This window comes from Falco punctatus (genome assembly GCF_963210335.1).
Source record: "Falco punctatus genome assembly, chromosome: Z".
In the NCBI taxonomy this organism is placed as follows: domain Eukaryota; kingdom Metazoa; phylum Chordata; class Aves; order Falconiformes; family Falconidae; genus Falco; species Falco punctatus.
Window position 1 is genome coordinate 17788655 of NC_137586.1, and position 17917 is coordinate 17806571.

The window sequence follows — 17917 nt, forward strand, 5'->3', positions numbered from 1 at the left end:
CTTACTTAACTTTATAGAGCAGTCCATGCTCTATAAATCAGGTTTCTCATTACGTTCTGTCAATACCAGTCATTACATATCAAATCTGGATTTGTCTCTAATGACCTCCAGATTCTTACTGGCATTTTAGCTGTTTTGGTTCCACTGCCCAGTAATTGGTGAACACCACATACCAGTAATCAGGCATCCTCAAACTTTTTAAACAGGGGCTGGCGCATGGATGCAGTGGCAGGCAGCCATCTGTGGCTGCTTGGTTTCCCCCCGCAACCACCGGCGGGGGTGTGTGTGTGTGTGTGTGTGTGGAGGGTCTGTAAATACCGAGGGCGGAATAAGGACCCTGGGGGGACGTATCTGGCCCGTGGGCTGTAGTTTGAGGACCCCTCCAGTAATGGTTATCCAGCACACAGGTTTTGTAATGGCTATTCTGAAGTCTGTAGTGACAAATTATATTTTTTTTACAGATTTTTTGCTAACACATGCTGTGCTGTTGTCTACAACCATGTCTACAACCAGGACACATTGTTCCTAGCTGGTTTGTTAAGGCCGATTTTTAAAATTTATCCTCTGCTTAATACCTCTTGTACTATCTCTGTAATACAGATCAACATGTTTGGTCTGCTTTGTTCCCTCTTTTTCATGAGACTTAGGGATGCTTTTGAACTACTGATGCTTTGCCAGTAACTTTGGGCTGGAGGTAAGTTCTGTGAGGCTTGGGAAGCAACCTGTATCTAATACCATCATTTTGCATTTTACATTCTCTCACTGATGGAGACCTGCATCTTTCTGGGGCTTGTTTCACAATATGAAAATTAAAAAAAAACAGGTCCGAAAAATGTCTGAGCTAAGAAGGGTTATACTACACGCAGGAGTCAAAGACCTAAATTCTTAGATGTGAAAGGCTGTGTGCATTGCCTTCATGGTATTTTCAAATACATTACTCAGAACATACTAACTAGCATATTGGCTAATATGCTAATATGATTGGCTGCATTTTTAGGCCTAAAAGACTCTAATTATGGCATCGGTAGTCTTGCTTAAAGGATTCTGCACACATTTCTATTCTTCTTACATAGTAATTTAACAGCAGCGTAAAAGATGATGTTTAATAATTAAACAAAGCGTTCATTTTGGAACATTTGCAAAAGGTAAATTATTTAAATTCTTCTAAGCAGATAGCTAAAAAAGTGGACCCCTTGAAAAATGAATTATCTCTGTCAATACCAGCTAAACCCACACTTACCAAACATGTGTCTATTGGTATGACAAAGGGGAAGCCAATTTAGAGATTCTGCATGTGAGACATTGCTTCTGTCATTTTTTTGTATACCTTAACATTTTGGAAGGTTATACTGCTTTGAATGGTCATGTGATGATGTTCAAGCATTACAGAACTGGAACCTGACCAAAATTGCAGTGAACTATTGCTGCCAGCAGCAAACCATCCCATCACACAGTGATCTAGCAGGTTTCTGGATAGCTGACAGCAGGTCATGCGAACAGAAACTCTGCTGGCTGTGGTGAGTCAGGACTTGCTGGATACGACCACGTTCACAGCGCGCCCTGTTTGGTGTATCCATGTTGATAAGTCTTCAGGTAATAACATCACTCTCTTCTGCTGGAAACTGGCATAACCTAACTTTTTAGGCTACTTCAAGTGTCGACTGCATTCATGGCATTGATTTTAGACCTCCCATGCAACAAGCTCTGAAAACCTCCAACTAGCAGGTCTTTTTGTTTTGCTGGGTTTCATAAAAGTGTGTCTGAGATTTTATGAAATTGCTTATTAGCAATTCAGTACCACAGCAACAGCATGACAACAAATCCTGATGTTCCTCTGCAATATTTCAGCTACTCACGCTAGCAAAGATGCCTGCGATCCTCTCAAAAAAGCATTTTCTATAATGTAAATGCATTGTCTAAAGTTATTCTGATGTCATGATATCCCTTCACTGCTCACAGTCAGAGGGAGAAGTTTCCACAGATTGATCTCTGTTCTTGTTAAGAAAATCAATTTCTGTGATTATGCAATGTAGTTTACTACAGTCAGAGACATTTCAGTGAAGTTATTTATAATCCTGGTGCACCAGCAGATAAATATAACCTATTTATTAAGTTCTGTGAACTGAAAATTGACCTAACCCCTTTCTCTTTCACCATTAATTTTCCTTCCCAGATTAAACCAGTTGTGAAGTCATTGGTTTTGGCCAGTGAATCCAGAAAAAAATGGTAATTTATTTTGCTGGTATTTCTAGGTATTGAGCATCTGTCATCAAAACTCTTTAGCAATTTAGAGTGAAGGAAGAGAAAAAAAAGAATAGTTTAGGCTCTTTCTAAGTTGTTACACCACTGCAAAGGTGTGTGTCTTTTCCACCCTTATCATGGATAGTGTTGAGGAGGTAACATATATAACAGTTTCGAAGATGGCATCTGCTGCTCCCAAAGATCAATCACTTAATGGTGGTGCCATCAATGGTTTTCCAAGTGTCATTCCAAAAGCTGCCAATGACAAAAGTATTAACTGAGAGCCTCAGGAGGGATAAAAGAATATCTTTTGAAAAAGCTGGAACAAGCCAGTCAAGAAATCAAACACTCCTTACACTAAGTAGTAAGGTTTTGTTTCGTCATGGAGTCATTTGTCCATTTTGGAGCATGAAGGAAATGTTGGTGTGTTCCCATGGCATAGGGAAGCTGAATTACGATTAGTGCCATCAAACCAGAGGATTCTAAGAGCCAGGACTGGAAAGGTTTTCCTATAAATTGAGCGTTCATTTTAAGAGGCAGTAGAGTGAGACAGTGTGGTGCCATTCGATGCCTCTAGAGGCTGCATTTAAATCTTTTATTTCAGTTTTAATTGCATTATTTCATGCATAATTTGCCTCTAAGAGGCTAGGACATTTATAGAATAAATACTAAAATTTAGATTGCTTTGTGACAGCAAGGAAAAAAATATTCCTATAGCTGGTTATTTATTTCTTTGTTTGGTACGTCACATAATACATCACTTTTCCTCTGCATCTGCAGTATATTATAAATTAAAAGCTTTTTTTTTCTTTTTTTTTTTTTTTAGAAAATGTCCTTAGTAGATGTCCCATGTCATAAGAGACCTTCTTAAATAACAAAGATGTTGTCATCTGTCAGGTACTCTGACTACTCACAACATTATTGATCGAGATAAAAGTGTAAGACAGTTACCAGAAAGTGGAAAACTGAATCAGAGGATGGAGGAAAAAATGAGAATTAATTTAAAATTATTAAAGTGAATCATTAGCCCTGTGCCATAATGTATCAGTCTGGGGAACAGTGACCTATTCAAGGCTATTCCCAGTGTCAGCTATGAAAAAAGAACTGATTAATGGCACCAGGTGCTGTGCTGCAGTGTAGATTAGGTCTGAGAAACAGTGTTTTCAGATGAGTTTTTAAAAATAATGCATTGATGCGTATGTCTACATGCTATTCTGCTCTGCTAAAATTTTAACAAAAATTGGGCCAAATTCTCAGTGTTGCTTTTCTGCCACTCCTGCTGGTTGCCCTCAGCATGGGCGACAAACTTGAAGGCTGAGGTTTTGCAGAGTCGTCCACCATCCACTGCTTCAGAGTCCTGGCTCAGTGATGCTCAAAGAATTTTCTAATTTTTATGGCAATAAAGTCTAAGTGAATTTATAGGATTTTCTCCTCCCGCCCTTTGCATATAGGTCCGCTATGTTTTTTTCAGGAAAGTATCTCCATCAGGGTCAGTTGTGCTCTGTATACCACTTAAGGATATCCAGGAAATTACATGATTCAAGAATCCCTATTCCGGTGGTAAGCAACCAGATTAATTCTTAAATTAGCATGATTCCTGAGGCAAAGGGTGGAGGAAGCTTTAAACAAGATCATTTAATATGAGTGGTACATAAGAGTCGAAGTAATTACCTACTCTCTGCTGCCAATGGAAAAAGGTATGAAACTCTATAGAATAATTTAGGCCATTCTAAGCTACGTACATTTAAAAGTATGAGTTAGCATCTGGAGGTGCCTATTTCCTTTCCCTGATTAAGAGCTGTTTCCAGGTGGGAATTAAACTGAATTCCAAGTGGGAGTTGGATGCCTAGCTAACTAATCAAGAAGGTCTAATATTTTCAACTGTATATAGGCACCTTAATCACATAATTTGAAACAATTAAAAAGCTTCAAAAGGAGTTAGGATCCAAGTCTGATTTACCTCTCTCTTGAACACTGTGAACCCTAAATTTTTAGTGCATTTGAATACCTTTCTACTGAAGATGTAATAAAGAATTAACAGCATTTTAAAAACCTCCAGCGGACTTCAGGTAGCTTCACTGCCACCTTAAATACACTGTATATTTGTGGTTAGCTGGCTCTAGGTCCTCAGCCAGGGAAGAACACAAGGGTCAGGCAGAGGTCAGGGCCAGGTTTTTGGGGTCACTATCTTCTGACTTACTGAGTCATCGATATTGCAGATTTAAAGTTATGTTTAGCTTTGCTTGGAAGTTCCTTGCCTTAGACACTTCGTATCTGCAAAACTACTACTGAGTAATGATAAAGTTTGAAATTATTATAAATCCTTCAGTACTGATATATAGTTTGCCTGAGAAATACTTACTGGCTCAGAAGGGACAGAAAAAAACGGGTTCAGAGAAAGGGAAATAGTTACATCACAATTTGGTGTTTTGTGTACAAAACAAATAGCTTCTCCAAGATCACCTTCTTTCTGAAAGTGCTTTCCACTGCAGAGCGCACTGCTTCCTGAGCTGCTGCACACGGTAGATGTCAGGCTCGCACCACTGTGGAAACAGCAGGCTGCGTGGGATGCTCTGCGGAGTCATAATGCTGGCCTGCCTGCCAGTGATGACAACCAGCAGGCTTGAGGTACTCAGCGGTATGGCAGGTCTTTTGTCTCCCTGAAGGTAAGGTAATCTTTGGGTGGGAGAGACAGTTGAGATGATTTGTTGTTTACTCTATAATCTTCTTTCCAAGTTCAGCCACTTTCTCACTTGATTGGTCCACATATTATACTTACGCTGTCAGACTTTCTCTGGCTTCACAATGTACCAACAGTTCACTGGCATCTCTTTTTAATTAAAAAGTCGTTTTTGCAGGGGATGTTCTATACACAAAAAGAGTGTGGAAAATATGCATACTCGTGGCCTGATTTTAATTTTTCTTCCAAACATAGTAAATTAGTAGAACACACTTTTCATCTTGTTTTCTGTTTACAGAGTCATTAATATAATGTAACAAAGCCCCTTCTTCAAAATTCCTTTTTCTGAGTCGTAGACCATCAACCCCCCTCATTCTCTCAACGTTCCTACACCTTCTCAATCAAAAATAATGGAGGTTTGGGATGATCCTGTAGAACACTTCTACTGTGTGTAGAACACTTCTTGAACTGCACAGAACCTCAGTGAGCCTATTTGCATAGGTACAATTAAACATATACCTATGTGCTTTGCTAGTTCATGGGTCTAGCATGAATTCAGCATTCAGACTGGACCTAGGAATGTTATTGCTTGAGAAAACCTTCTCAGGTTTTTGTCTGGTTTTATCAACAGATATCACTGTTTATCAAATCAGGTTTATCAAAAGATAACACTGCAGATACAAAAAAAGAAATTATATATGGAATGTAGCTAAATGCTGATAATTAGGGTGCCTTGATGCATTTAAGCCAGAGCTCTGTATGAATGCCCTATATATTATGCCAGGCAAAATGTATTTTGACGTACAAGTGGATTTATTTTAGTGAATATTTAGTATGATGTTTCTCTGAGTTCAGCAGTCATGCTGGAAGATATCCTGTGTATACATAGTTGGTTTATGAAATAGCAAGGCCTTTCAGGGTTTATTTCAATATTTCATGTTCCTTTCAGAACTAGCACAGTAAAACAGAGTCTATACTTGACCAGGGCTTAAATAAGATTTTAATTTTTTAAAATACTGCATTTTTAATTAACTTCAACTTCCCGTTTTCTTTGTGCTCATTTGGTGAAGCTCACACTGTCATGACAGTGGTTGACAATAACAGATAAAGTGTTGTAGATATGAATGAGGTTGATACATTTTAGATGAAAGCCCTAAAGCAACTGGGTTTTTAAATCAACTATCTGACTGGGACTGCTTTCATTTCGCTTTTTAGCACCTCATTAGGATTACTGCAATTTTCCTGCAGTACTAAACTGCTGCCCCAGTCACAGTTCATTTTCCTCCCCTAATGTCCAATTACTCCTTTGTCTACTGAAAATTATCATATTTTCATTCCACAATAATTTAATTAAAATATTTCATTCTAGAATATAAATCAGCAACACAGAGCAACATCATGCTGCATCCTCCTGTTACAGCTCTGTAGCATCCCGGGAAGCAGCACAGCTGTCACAGCTTGTGGGGAACATCACAAGAGTTTCTGCCATCAGAGAACACTAGCAGGCTAAAGTTGTTACCCTCTTTATCCCTTCCTTGCTTTATAATGTGATTGAGGGCCCTACAACATTTTTTAGGTTTCTACAGCCCCAGAGCAACAGCAGCATCTCTGCAACATGCCCAGAAATCCTGGATGAATATCCAGGTTCCTCTGACTATGACATGGGACACTTCTTTTGGATTGGGCTCCATTTAAGCTTGAATTGTGGTGCCTTTTCTGGGCACAGACCCTCAGTGTGTCTCTTCCTGCCTGCCTCCCCCAGCTCCAAGCACCGAGGCACAATGAGTTTCAGCAATCTGCAGTACTAACACCTGAGTTTTGCAGACACTTAGATGTAGACAGATGTGAAGTCCCATCACAATCAATGGGTTACAAAACTCCTTGTGTGGAAATTTAAGCACAGGAATATTTGCAGGATGACAACACCTATCATTTTTTTCTGTCTCAAGGAGGAATATAATTACTTTTATTTGAAATCCTTCTCCTTAACATGAAAAATTATTCACACTGACTCCTGTCCCTTGGGAAAATCAACTATTTAAAAGCTGGGATAAGCTACCAAGCCAAGACTAGGGCTTACTGACCCCTGTTGCTGCCACTGGAGCAGAACATGTGGTCAGTGCACAGACCTCTCTGCCATCAGGGTTCATAAACACTAAAATGAACAGCTTATATTTGTGAGGCCTCTGAAGCAAATCCCAAATGAGACCCTTTTGAAACAAGTACTTAGGAGCAGCTCAATGCTAAAATACTTAAATATTTCAATAAATAATCTTTTAAAATGAGATGAAAGAGAAAGTGAACTAGAAAAGTGAGTCCCTCATAGGAATCTCCATCTGTGAAGAGCTTCAGCACTTGGCTGGACAAGGCACTGAGAAACTTCACACTTTACAAGTTACCCTGGCCTCTGGCAGGACATGGACTATCACCTCCAGACATTCCTTTCAAGTTAGGCTTTCTTTATGATTCTGTGAATGGAGCACAATATTTTATGTTTCATAGTAGAACTACATCTGTTGGGTCACGTTCTGATTTTTTTCCCTTTTATTTTCTTCGGTAAGGTCTTCCTTTTCCCATAATTTTCAGTTGATTCTTGGACGTAAATCCACCCTCTTCACAAAGGGGATAATTTCATTTGTGAATTTGCCCTTATTCCTTTAAAATGTAGACTTTTCCTTACTCAAATGGACGTTGTCCTGTGGGACGCTAGCCTTGACTTTGTGGACACTAAATTTGGCTTCAGCAGACTCACCTTCAGACTGGTAAGACAGCTCAGTCAGAACTGGGATATACTTGTGCTATTGCCAAAGACCCCAGAAAAGGATCTGCAGAAAATATTTTTCTCAGAACTGAGAAAACTCTTTGGAATCGGATCAGTTTTGTTTCCCGGTCAAATGTGGCTGGGTTGTAGCAGCCAATGAGAAAGAACTGATTTGCTGACAGCAATCAGCTAGGGAGGAAAATACCCCTATTACTGCGTGCCCCTAATAATCATTACATAGTCTATAAGATAGAACAAAATTTTGGCGCTCAGGAAGAGAAAGCCTTTCCATGTGGCATGCATGTCAGATCTCCTCGGTGCAGCTAGGAATCCAAGGTAAACTAGAAAAAAAATGATACTTTGTGGAAGGTTGTAGGAATGGAGAAAGGGGTTGGACCAGTCTCTGAATCTGTATTCTTACCTTTCTTGTTTACACTTCATGGATATACATGGCTATAAATATTCTTGTCTGATATGTACTTAATAAATAGATTATACTTATTCTTTCTTGCCAAAAGTATCCGAGACATTCATAAAAGAATGTAAGAGCATTAGTTTATCAGAACCTTAATGCTTTTATCCAACATATTTATTACATTGTTTGCCATAACATAAATGGGATAGGTGTTCTTTGACTATGACAGTAACTGAAGCCTATAATCAGAGTAACACTATTGGTCCTTAATTACAGTGACAATACGCAGAGGTAAGCAATAAAGTTCTATATCAAAGTTCACTTTTGTACAGGATGTCAATACATAGAAAATATAATTTTTCTGTCCATTAATGCCTTTAAGGAAAGAAAATAATTCTTCTAATAAGCAGGGACTTTTTTTTTTTTAGAAGCAAAAGTCCTATTTGATAAAATCAGATTCCCCCATCTATTCATAGTATATATTTATTCACAGTCCAGATTAGAATTCTTCAGGGGGAATGTATGTACTTTTCAACCACAGGTTATTTTCAGCATTTATTAAATTCAGATTGTGTTGAATAATTTTCACTGGAGACATGAATTTTGATGATTTTTGTCCTCTTTTCCCTTCTTTCTTTTTAATCTAAGTGGCCAGGATAGAAACAAATCCATAAGAATAGGTGGATGATGAATAGAGCTGCTCAGTGATTGACCAAGGCAGTGGCCAAAATCCAGAGTACCAAATCAGCTCACTGCAGTGACGATTAGCACACTATAAAAATGTTGACTGATGAGCACCTTCTATTCTTAGACTCCAACACAACATGACATTTCCTCAAACCAGGGCAATTGAAATATGAGACTGTAGAGTGAACTTGACATGTGGAGGAAGGTGCCTGCTGGAGAGAAAGAAAAAGAAAGAAGTAACAAGGGGTATTGTGATTAGGCTCATGAGAACTATAGTGCATGATACAGGTAACGCAAGTGGTTATTTTTGGGTATCCAGAACTGAAGTTAAGTGGATGCAATCTGGACCTTAGCAGCTGCTAAAACTTCCAGTAGCATATGTAAGAGAAAAAGATCTATGAATGAAATACCAGTGTCTGTAGTCTGTAGTATAAATAACATTTTAAATCCCCCCAAATACCCAAATTCACAGAAGATGTGATTTCATAACTGATTTTCCAAAGGATTATGAAGTCCCGCATTACCAAGCAGTTCAGCTGTGCTTTAGCCTTGACTTGCACATGATCAGTCCCAAGAGTGAGTGTGGCAGCTTGTTCTCTTTTGGAAGATAAACCCTGGGTCACCAACAGACCCTGTGCCTTGCCACTACTTCCCTTCACCTGCTAAGTTTGTATGGCCTCCAAAATCATCTCAAATAATAATTACAGCTGCTGGAAAAAACACAGTATTTAGTTATTTGCAGGCTAAATAACATCAGGAAGTGAACAGAATTACAGGAGCACCGTAACTCTGATTTCAGCAGTAAGGAAGAGACCTAAAATAAAACTTTTTTGTAACCTACATACAAAACTGTGAGGAACCAGATCTTTCCACTGCTACTGAGCTGGCAATCTCATTCATGTATGTAAGCGTGCATGCTGAATAGACACTAAATTAAATAATATCCCACATGTGATGAGTTGCAGACCTCTATGCCAAGGTGTGGCTGAGGTAGTAATTCATAGCAAGTAAGTTATCGCTTGAATGTATAATGTAATCTCTCCATCACTCTTTCTCTTCCTTTTGGCATATAAACCTAGCCTAAAAAATAAACTGCTTTGATTAAACGGCATGTGTTTGCCTTTTATTTTGTTCTGCCAAAGAAGAGGTGCATGAGGGGAAACACAAACACTAAAAAAAAAAAAAAAAAAAAAAAAAAAAAAAAAGCTGTTGCAAAGAGAAAGTTCTGTATTCTGTAACTTTGGAGGAGTGGGCAAGCGCTAGTGAGCTCTGATTGCAATAGGAAAGATTCAGACTGGACTTTATGGAAACTTTCTAATTACATAAATAGTGAAGCGGTGGAGTCTGTGGCGTTTCCATCCTCAGAAGCTGTAAAAAACAAGTTAGCTAAATATCTATCAAACATAATGTGGGTATAATTGATTTTACTGTGGGGCACATAGGTGACTAGATGCCCTTTCAAGGCCTTTTCATCCGTATGACTCTGCAATTCTATGAAGCTGCTATTTTTAAAACACACCGCATTGTTCCGTTCTATCTTGGTAAGAAAAGTAATCATTTTTTACAAATACTCTATCCAGTATTAGATCACATCTAAGAGCTACAGGGAATGAAACTGATTTCTGTGCTGGAACTTACAAGACAACTGCAAGTTAACTGCAGAAATAAATCGAATACAAGTTATCATTGCCACAGAAACAAGATGGTTATAAAAAAACTACCAAACAAGCATCAGGACCTGTGCAGTGTACGTGTGGTACCACTTCCAGATGCTAGGTGGATGGCAAATATTCTTTGTGGTTTAGGCTCAAACCATTTCGGATATAACCATGAAGAAAAAGCCTGTGGTTAGCTGAAATGTTTGAGGTCCTGCAGATATGGCCAGGCAGGATCCACCAGCCTCTTCCACCTGTCCCTTTGGGTGAAGGTACCACTCCTCCTACAGTTCAACAGTTTTTCTGATTGCTACTTATCCTGTAATCTTTAATTATTTACACAAAGTGAAGCTATGCCATCTAATACTCCTGAAAGATGGAATGGGGATGTTTCATGTATGACTTCTTTGTATCAAAGGAGAGAACTCATTTTTCTTAACTCCCAAAGTGTGAGATCAATGCTGAAGTCACAACCCCTTTTAGACTCTCTCATTGCACTCTGGACACACAGCTGGAGCTGTTAAACTCAAGAAGCGGAAGTACACATGAAAGTTGAACATTACAAAACCAAGTATGTCTCCTTTAAAGCTCTAACCCAGTAAGACTTGGTTTCCAGGCATTTGCTAGGCAAAATTTGTCCTGTTATACTTTGATTTATGTTTAGACGGTCAACAGAAAGCATTTGAAATTATGGTACAGAGAATGCAAGTTTAGAAGTGTCCCAGAAAACCTTTAACATTTGGAGAGAAAAGGTCTTTTCTGAGCCAAGATGGCTCTCAAGAAGAAACAAATTATAGCTCTGCACTTGCCTTGCTTTCTGTGAAGTATCATCCAAGCACACACACTTAGGTACAATAATCTACAATGCAATATACTGTTTTATTTAGCAGCAAATAAAATGTGACCTCTTCACTTTAATGAAGAGAGATCTGGAAAACTGCCCATAAAAACTACCTTTTCTTGTAGCCAAATACAAGGAGAATACAGTACCTAGCTAATCAAGTACCTTAAACAATAAGTCAAAGCTCCTGGCTTTTAAATCATTCCCACAGCTCTTCTAGTGACATCACAAGAAAGTGCTGCCAACATCACTCCTTAGCAGATAATAAAAAATTGTTAGTGATGGAAAATCTTGGACACAGTAGATGTAACCTACATCTCCTAAAGCAGGTGGTTTCTGAGCACAGGTACCTCTCCCATTTGTGGAAATTACTCTCACCAGGAGGTTAGGAGGTGCTGCTGGTTTTGATGGCCTCTAGAAAGCTGCCATGCAGAAGGCTGTTAAGTTGGTCAAGAAGAAATTGAGGGATTCCAGATGTTTGAGAAATGCTTAGTTTGGTGGAGCAGATTTATAATAGCATTGTTCACAGCTCTCATGCAGGGAAAGCCTAAACAAGGCAACCATGCCAAGTACTTAGATTTTGTGCAGTCAGCCTCAAACTGACTTTAAAAGAATAATTTTCAGACAGTAACTGACAACAGAAAGGAGAGTTATATAATCAGGAAGAATTTGCTTTAGATCAATATTAGGGTGTGAGGACTTTTTGCTAATTTTTACAAAAAATCTAACAACTGTGTCATGATACCATTGGATTTTGTGTAATTATTCTAATCCAGATTCTCACACAACAGGGAATAGCATTTCATGGAGGCTGATAAGTACCAGACATCTTTCCAAAAGTTTGGAACAGTGTTTCAGATAATAATTGAAAAGTGCAGATGCTTGTCCAAATGTATGAGAAATTTTACCAACCCGTTCCTCCTCACCCTGCTAGATTAGTTAGAGAGATGCTCCATTCCCTCTTTCTCTTTGAAATCTTGAAGGAGCAAGGGTCCTGTCCTCAGGCAGAGCTTTGAGTTCAAACTGCTTTTGGAAGCAAATGCACTTGTAAAGACATAGACAAAAGTAAACTGAACCTGTTCTATAGTTAAAACCCCAAATCAAAATATCTTTCCTTGTTATAAAACATTAAAATCATCTGAGTCTTCAGTGTTACAGTGAACTTCTTACTCCTGTACTTGGATGACCCAAAACCTAGAGCCAAATATCCTATATCCTGATTGAGCTTCATCATGGTTCAAATCTGGATAAGAATATTGAGATTTATAGCTTGGTCTTCTCTTATTAAAACAAACAAACAAAAAAACCAGAAAACAAAAAACCCCAACACAAACAACCAAACAAAACAAAAAAAACCCAACTAAACAACAACAAAACCTAAGGTGTTTGGAGTTTTCCACAGTGTGTTGGCAGAAGGAAAGTTTGGATCAGTTTCTGACTCTACACAAATCACTTTTTTGCCTCCTTCACTTTTATTAAAATCCCAATAGAGCATGACAAATTGGATCAACTGTTTGACAGGTAATCATCTCATTGTGGATCGCCCACTGGTGCTTCAAAAGCATCCAGCTAAAACTCAGCCATCTCCATTATCTATAGGAAACAAGAATATTATGAGAGAAGCTAGTGCCAAAAAGGTGGGAGATGCCAGAGTTTTTATGAGAAATATATAAAGTATCAGTTCCTAATGAAAAAACCTGCAGCTTTTAACAGAGGATAACTTTTCCATAAATGTTTTATACTGAAAAATGTGTTATAGATGAGGTGGTGATTTCTATGAATTATACAGCCTAGTGTTTACAAACCATTCTAAGGATGATATGCTTTAGAAAACTCTAGGATTTTAGATTAACATTAATTGCTGTTCTATTAGTGGTGGTGTTGGTTGTGGTTTTTCTTTTCTTTTCACAAAAAGACAGAGCAGAAATTGGGACAGGAATCCACTGGCTGGATTGGGTCTGCCAAGCCCGTGTGCAGGCAGGTTGTATATCACTCAGAATTAAAATTCTGCTCAGAGGCAGGCAAGAGAAGGAATTTCAGCTGGTCCCAGTGCCCAGCCAAGAGAGTGGGTGGACCAGAGGCAGAGGGATGGAATGGAGCAATCAGAGATTGGATATACAGGATGGGGACTTACAGACTGGGGCTGAGCAGCAAGGGAAAGAGAAACCCAGTTCTGCTTCCAGCCAAATCCTGGCACTCCTCCTGCCTGTTAGTGACTCATATCCAGGTCCTCATGTACTCCACCTTCAGCAGAGACACAAGTTTAAAAGTCTCCCCACGATCCCTGCAGGCTGCTTGTTTCGCACTCACCAGGGCTGTGCTGCCAAGGTTCCATTCCCCATTTCCTCACCTGCCTCCTTTGTAACCTTGGGAAAGTCACAAAGGAAAATGATCCTGATCCTCAGATTTAGGAGGCTAATTCTCACTCTCTGTTTTTTTGCATGCCCCAAAGTCTGTCACACTTGTCAGTACAGACCAGCTTGGTCTCATGCCAAAGCCAGGAACACTAGGTGCCTTGTCATGAGCCTCACACACGCCAAGGGGAGGGGTGGAGGATCAATGTGAAGTGCTGATGTCAGGGGTGTTTTATGTCTAACTCAAAGGCTTCAGCACTCAGCTCTGGGATGGTCACAAGCTAAAACGCTAATCCACACATTATTCATTCTGCAGTTTCTCAGAATATTACTTTGTGCAAAAATATCACTTCTGTACTTCAAAAGGGACAAAAGAAATACAATTGTCATTGAAGATGTCATTAGCATTCTCAGCAGTGAGACAAATTCTTAAAGCAGTGTAACTAGAATTTGATTACATTTTGATGGTGGCTATTCGTATAGAGAAGATAATGTTCATGTCTATATCAAGTCTCAAGGTGTAAGAGAGACTGAGTTAGCTAACAGAATATGGATTTCTAGGAAAGCAGAAAGAAAGCACTGTAACTATTTATATTTCCATTAATGGTAGAAATTATGATGGCAGTCTTTGTTCTTCCAGATACTCTGGAGGTTGTCCAGGGTACACCACTTCCAAACACGTTTATCAGCTGCCTACCATTCACAGCTAAATTTGGTTTAATCCTGTGGTCAAATTTTAGCAACAGTCTTTTGTTTGTGCTCATAAAAAGCTCTTATCTGGGATATATATGGTACTTCACGGTCTCTGAATATTTTAACATACTAATGTTAAAGGTGTTTTTTAGTGATCATGTTCCCCTTAGTCCAAACTGTGCTTTTTTAATTTGGGGTCTTGTATAAAATGCTGCAAAGTATTTCTTAGGACAGCGTACAACACTAGAATAAGTTCTGTTAGAGCAGTGGTTTCCCAAGCAGGGTGTGTGCCCTCCAGCGGGTACACAAGACGATCCATTGCAGTGCAGGAAGAAAATACTAGAACTTCAGTAGTACAGATAAGAAGGGCAAAGAAAGACATATGAATGGTTATTAGTGGTATGTCGGCATATGTTTGAGACATACTTTTGAGAGATCCTTATTAATATTTAATTTGTGAATTAATGGATAAAAAATGTGTACTGTAAAGCACAAGAGAAAGTGTTTGTTATTTCTATTGTAGTTGTGTTAGATGTGGTACTAATAGCCTTTACTATTGATATTATTAATCATGTATCTTATTATTAACGGTTAATAATCTGCTCACTTGTAATGAACATCTTACCCATAGCCTAAGTGGATTCTAATATACTATATAACTTTTACACAGTTACACACAGGACAGTAAGAAAGGTATTTTGTCATGGCAAGAAAAAGAATTTATATTTATGTATGTGTGTGTGTGTGTGTGTGTATTGTCTATAGGCATATATAGTTTTTCTCCCAGGCAGGTGATTACATTAATACAAATAGTTTCATAGTTTAATTATATTTCCAGCAGTTTCAAAAAAGGAAACAGAGAAGTAGCGATGGCAGAAAAAAAAAAAATTAAGGGTCTATTTGCCATTTTATTTGATTGCTGAAAAACAACAAATGAAATTTCTGTAGCTAATTTACTTTGTTACTGATGTCTCTAGCTGGTACAGCCACATCCTAAGAAGGGGCAATTGCCATCATGCCATTGACTTTCAAGTTGCTAGTCCTCGATGAGTCTAATAAATGACTCCTAGTCAAATGTGATTAGGAGTGATTCCTGCAGTGATATATTCTAAGAATCAAGGAGCACACTCAGGATTTTTTAGACTTCTACAATAATAATGAAGAAAACATTCATCTCATTGTTTGGTCAGCTAGGATCCCTTGCCTTGCTTGGGGAAAGAATCTGTTGTGGACTTCCTAGGGGTCAATAAAGTTCTTAATTTAAATGGGATGATGGGGGATGTAACAGAAGGGATATGAGAGCTATCAGTCTTCAAAGCACAGAATGCCATTTGCTCTCAGCTTGATAACATATTGACAGGCAGTATGGCTCTGTGTGCAATTTAGTCACAAATCAGCCACGAATTCTGAAGTACTTTAATGTGAGAATATTTGATCCATAAGTGCCCATGACCTGTGGATTTCTAATAGTATCTAGAAATAAATGTAAAAATTCTGAGCATGCTCTATGCCTGCCTATGTGTGAATCCAACCCTTAAGATTTTAGGGAAGAGTTAATGGAAGGACACAAATACATGCAGCTAGCAGAGGAAGGCATGGGCTAAACTTAAAAGTCCACAGGATACATGTAATAGGATTTGTAGCTAATGAGTACTTCAAAGTGTGTTTTGTACCATTAATTAGGACTGGTTGTGCCATTTGCTTACACAGTAATGGAAGCAAGAAGTATGGCTTTTTGTTCTGCCATGGACCAAAGCTAATCATAACTTATTATGCCAAGTAATTGACAACTAACTATACCAAGCTAATTATTAAAGCGAAATGATCATTAACTTGTGCTACAAGCGTACTTGGAAAACCTGTTATGATTTGGGACCCAGTGAGATCTGGTTGTCATCAGCCTCGGCAGAGCTGCACAGGAGCACACCTGACAGGTGAGCCCCGGTTTAACTGCAGTGATCTACCAGTGGCCCACCTCAGCCCCTGCCAGAAATGATCCCTGCCTCCTCATCAGCTGAAATGGCTCACAAAACTAGTCCCAGACTAATACAGATACCGAAGGTATGAAGAACCTTTAAATAGTATTTTTTCTCTTGTTCATTCTAGACATTGGCAACATTGAAGATCATCTCAACTCATTCAGCACAAGACTTCAGCAGAATTTCTTAAGGCAGGACTATTCTACTGAAAATTCCGTTCATTTTAGTCCTCTCACTCGGCAAGCATCATACAACAGTTTCCTCAAGGAAGAGCTATATTGTGGGGTGCTGAGGAAACAAGGGTGCTGCCTCCCCTGCCCTGGTCCCTCTCCCCATCCCTGACCCTCATCACGACTGTGTTTCGTAATGACACACTACAGCTGCCACGACACCACGGAGAAAAGGCAGTCTTGGATCACGGTGCCATTAGCAGTAGGCACGGCTGCCAAATCAGGTCACCGGAAAGGAGGCGGCGCAAACGGCGTGCGCGGTGCTGCCCGCGGTGGCGAGCACACGGCCGCGCTGGCCCGTCCCTCGGCTCCCCTCTCGCACCAGCCTGTCACCCGCACTAGGGTCTGGGCAGCCGTGCCCCAGGGCCGGGCTGACCGTGCGCGACAGCCCGGCACAGTGACGCCCCCTGTTTGGAAGCAGGCGGGGGGCGACGGCGGAAGCCCCCCGCCCCCCGCCCGCGCACCGGCTGCGCACCAGGTGACGCTGGCACCGCGGCCCCCTCGCGCCGCCGGGGCCGGGCCCGCCGGTGGCACCGCACCCGCCGGGGCAGCGGGGGGCAGCGGGGGGCGGGGCGCGCAGGCTGCGCGGCGGCGGCTCGCGGGCGGCCCGCCAGGTGGCAGCAGGACGCCGCGGGAGGGCTCTGCCCGCCGCCGCCGCCGGGGAAGCGGCCGCTGCCCCGCGCCCACCCTGGCGGGGGTCGGGGCGCGATGCTCCCCCCATGGAGGCAGCGCGGCCGCCGCGGCAAGGTCTGGCGGCGGGGCCCTCCGCGGCGCGGGGCGCCGGCCCCTTGGGGGATGGGGGCTGCCGCGCCGGGTTTAAACCGGGCTCGGGAGCGCGGTGGAAACCAACCGGCGCGTTAATCCGGTGCAGTTAGCGTTATAGCCCGTGCCAGCTCAACTCGCGTTAAAGACAAAGCGTTATGCAAATCGCGCCCCCCTCCCTTCCCCATCCCCGCTCCCGGGGTCTGACGCTGTTTCCCAGCCTGTTTTCAATGGTACGGTACGCGCCGTAACTTAAAATTAATTATAAGGTTCTTGGCTAATAGGAAGCGGGGAGTCAGTGCATTAGGCGGGCTCGGTACGCGGAGCCCGGGCCACCTGCGCTTGGCAGCGGTGCCCGGCTCAGGGCGCTGGCGGTAGCGGCCGGGCCGGGCCGGCTCCCGCGGCTCTCCCCTCGGGCGGCGGCGCGGTGCGGAGGGCCCGCCCGCCGCGGGCAGCGCTGCGGAGCCCGGCGAAGGTACGGTCCCGGCGGGGGCACGGGGTGGGGGGCGAGGCTGGCAGCGGGCTGGGGAGCGCCCGGGCGGGGGTGGGCGCTCTCCTTCCAGGTGGAGGAATGCTTTTTGGGGTGGAGTGTGTGTGTGTGCTCCCCGTCTGTGCTGGA

At 41.3% G+C, this 17917-nt stretch overlaps 1 long non-coding RNA gene across 1 annotated transcript in view; it reads left to right on the plus strand.

The window, feature by feature from the left end:
* The first annotated feature begins 318 nt into the window (after nt 1-318).
* Nucleotides 319-17917, plus strand: part of LOC308057019 — a 36305-nt gene continuing 18706 nt past the window's right edge. Inside the window, exon 1 of the long non-coding RNA XR_013925095.1 lies at nt 319-17773. This is a non-coding gene — a long non-coding RNA (uncharacterized lncRNA). The remainder of the gene's footprint in view (nt 17774-17917) is intronic.